The 4001-nt window shown below is 40.4% G+C and overlaps 1 pseudogene; it reads left to right on the forward strand.

Moving 5' to 3' along the window:
- The first annotated feature begins 1350 nt into the window (after positions 1-1350).
- Positions 1351-2023, forward strand: LOC144307805 (non-selective voltage-gated ion channel VDAC3 pseudogene; annotated as a pseudogene).
- Positions 2024-4001: the final 1978 nt, after the last annotated feature.

The raw sequence follows: 4001 nt of genomic DNA on the forward strand, positions 1-4001 counted from the left end.
AGCCAGAGAGATCACAGAAGAAGAGAGAGAAGCAAACTTGATGCTGAGCAGAGAGCCCAGTGTGGGGCTTGACCCCAGGACCCTGGGATCATGAACCAAGCTGATGGCAGATGCCCAACCAACTTAGCCACCCAGGAGCCTCTAAATAAATCTTTTAAAAAAAAGAAAAAGACATTGCTATCACCTAGAAAATTACAAAGGATTTAGGAACTCTGTATCACAAACCTGGGTCTAAGGCCAAATATTAAAACAAAATATGCAAAAAAGATAAAATAAAAATAAAATAAAATGAAAGATGCTCCTAGTGCTCTTACCACTTGGGAATTTACAAGGGGTTTTAGGAGCTCTCTACCAGAAACCAAGGACAGAAACCAACGTATATTTATATATTTTCTATTATCTCACAAGAGGTAATTGCATTAAAATTGTACACATTTAAATGTTTGATATATAAAATTATATCAATTTTTAAAATTAAAAGAGGTAGTAAAAACCAAAATATTTAAACATCTTCATATGTTTTTAAAATATTTTTCTTCTAAAATATTTAAAATGTCAAGGTGCCAGGGTGGCTTGGTTGGTTAAGCATCAGACTCTTGATTTTGACTCAGGTCATGATCTCTGGGTCGTGAGACTAGGCCCTGCATTGGACTCCAGTCAGCAGGAAGTCTGCTTGAGATTCTCCTTCTCCCTCTGCACCTCCCCCACCTCTCTAAAATAAATAAACAAATCTTTTAAATATTTAAAATGTTATATTAAAATTAAATAACAGCGGTTGCCAAAGGCTGGAGAAGGGAGGAATAAGGAATTAGTGGTCAATGGGTACAAACTTACAGTTCTGCAAGACGAAGAGTTTAGGAGAGGAATGGTAGTGATGGTTGAACAGTATAAATGTACGTAATACTGCTGAATTATACACTTAAAAATGGTTAAGATGAGGGGCACCTGGGTAGCTCAGTCAGTTAAGCATGATATAAGCCTTTGGCTTGGATCATGATCCCAGGGTTATGGGATCAAGCCCCACATCGGGCTCCCTGCTCAGCGGGGAGTCTGCTCCTCCCTCTCCCTCTGCCTGCTGCTCCACCTATTTGCGCTCTCTGTCAAACAAACAAAAAAATAAAATCTTAGGGAAAAAATGATTAAGATGATAAATTTTGTTATATGTATTTTAACACAATCAAAACATTTTTAGCTAAATGGCAAATATAATCAACATATATCAAATTTTTATCTAAGAAAAAAATTTTATCTAAGTTCTTTAAATAAAGATAACATATTAAATTTAAGTTTTTGGAAGAAGACCTTTGGCATTGCCCTGGTGGAACAGAGTCCGGGCCTCTGATTGGATATATGTGTAATGCACTGACTTACCGTGACCTAGGAAAGACCGCCAAGGATGTCTTCAATGAAGGATATGGATTTAGAGTAGTCAAAAGAGATCTGAGAACCAAGTCTTGTAGTAGAGTGGAACTTTCTACTTCTAGTCATGCTTACACTGATACAGGGAAAGCATCAGGCAACCTAGAGACCAAATATAAGGTCTGTAACTACAGACTTACCTTCACCCAGAAATGGAACACAGATAATACTCCTGCAACAAAAATATCTTTGGAGAATAAGTTGGCTGAAGAGTTGAAACAAACTCTTGATACTATATTTGTACCAAACACAGGAAAGAAGAGTGGAAAATTGAAGGCCTCCTATAAACGAGATTGTTTCAGTCTTGGCAGTAACGTTGGTAGAGATTTTTCTGGATCATCCATCTATGGCTGGGCTGTGTTAGCCTTTGAAGGCTGGCTTGCTGGCTATCAGATGAGTTTTGACACAGCCAAATCCAAACTGTCACAGAACAATTTCGCCCTGGGTTACAAGGCTGCAGACTTCCAGCTGCACACTCATGTGAATGATGACACTGAATTTGGAGTCTGTCTATTAGAAGGTTAACGAGAAGATTGAAACATCAATAAACCTTGCTTAGAGGCCCAGCAGTAATAATACCCATTTTGGCATCGCTGCTAAATACATGCTGGATTGTAGAACTTCTCTGTCTGCTGAAGTAAATAATGCCAGTCTGATCAGACTGGGTTATACTCCGACTCTTCGGCCTGGAGTCAAACTGACCCTATCAGCCTTAATCAACAGAAAGAACTTCAGTGCAGGAGGTCACAAGGTTGGGTTGGGATTTGAACTAGAAAGTTTTTTTTTTAAGATTATTTATTCATTAGAGATAGGCAGAGACACAGGCAGAGGGAGAAGCAGGCTTCCCTCAGGGAGCCTAATGCAGGACTCCATCCCAGGACCCCAGGATCACCACCTGAACCGAAGGCAGACACTCAACCACTGAGTCACCCAGGTGCCCCTGAACTAGAAGCTTAATGTGGTTTTGAGTAAAGCATCCAATTTGTTCCTGGAGGTGAAGAGAACCCACTGTTTTAGCCTTAAAACTCTTCTGTGAAATTTAAAAGTATGCACTTTTTATTCTTCCAAAGAACTGTAATCCTCCCCACACTGAAGTCTAGAGATCACAAGTCCATCCTACAGGAGATACTTGAAGGCATGCCTGGAAGTTGTCATGTTTGTGCCACATTTTAGGTGAGTTCCGAAATATGATTTTAAATGTGTTCCTCAGCCACGATACAGTGTCACGTTACAAAGGAAATGACCCAGCCTTCCAGCTTATACATCACATCCTGCATGTCCCACACCACTTTTTCTTTTTTCTTTTTTCTTTTTTATTATTTCTATTTTTTTAATAATAATTTTTTTATTGGTGTTCAATTTGCCAACATACAGAATAACACCCAGTGCTCATCCCATCAAGTGCCCACCTCAGTGCCCGCCACCCAGTCACCCCCACCCCCCGCCCTCCTCCCCTTCCACCACCCCTAGTTCGTTTCCCAGAGTTAGGAGTCTTCCATGTTCTGTCTCCCTTTCTGATATTTCCCACTTATTTTTTCTCCTTTCCCCTTTATTCCCTTTCACTATTTTTTATATTCCCCAAATGAATGAGACCATATAATGTTTGTCTTTCTCCGATTGACTTATTTCACTCAGCATAATACCCTCCAGTTCCATCCATGTCGAAGCAAATGGTGGGTATTCGTCGTGTCTAATGGCTGAGGAATATTCCATTGTATACATAAACCACATCTTCTTTATCCATTCATCTTTCGGTGGACACCGAGGCTCCTTCCACAGTTTGGCTATTGTGGACATTGCTGCTATAAACATCGGGGTGCAGGTGTCCCGGCGTTTCATTGCATCTGTATCTTTGGGGTAAATCCCCAACAGGGCAATTGCTGGGTTGTAGGGCAGATCTATTTTTAGCCACTTTTTCATGACATTTTAATATATTGGTCTCGGGCAGCCTGGGTGGCTCAGCGATTTAGCGCTGCCTTCAGCCCAGGGCCTGATCCTGGAGACCCAGGGTCGAGTCCCACATGCATGGAGCCTGCTTCTCCCTCTGCCTATGTCTCTGCCTCTCTCTCTCTCTCTCTCTCTCTCTCTGTGTGTGTGTGTCTCTCATGAATAAAAAATAAAATCTTTTTTAAAAAAGTAATAATAATATATTGGTCTCTGTGCTGAAGTGAAATTTTTGGTCTTGCATCAGAGTAAAATAAAATAAACCCATCACATTTGGGAAAACATGTAAGTTTTTGAAAATTTAATTCTTAAGAAATATCTTATAAGAGTAAATAAAATTAAAAAATGGCATCACATTGCACACATTAGGTCCAAACCCACATACATAGCAAATTAAGAATAATAAAGAGGTACCTGAGTGGCTCAGTCAGTGAAGCATCTGCCTTCGGCTCAGGTCATGGTCTCAGGGTCCTGGGATCAAGCCCCACATCGGGCTCCCTGCTCAGTGAGGAGCCTGCTTCTCCCTCTGCTTCTCCCTCTGCTTCTCCCTCTGCTTCTCCCTCAACTCGTGCACACGCACTCTCTCTCAAATAAATAAATAAATAAAATCTTTTTTAAAAGAGTAATACAAATTGTTT

Source organism: Canis aureus, chromosome X, assembly GCF_053574225.1.
Source record: "Canis aureus isolate CA01 chromosome X, VMU_Caureus_v.1.0, whole genome shotgun sequence".
Classification (NCBI taxonomy): Eukaryota; Metazoa; Chordata; class Mammalia; order Carnivora; family Canidae; genus Canis; species Canis aureus.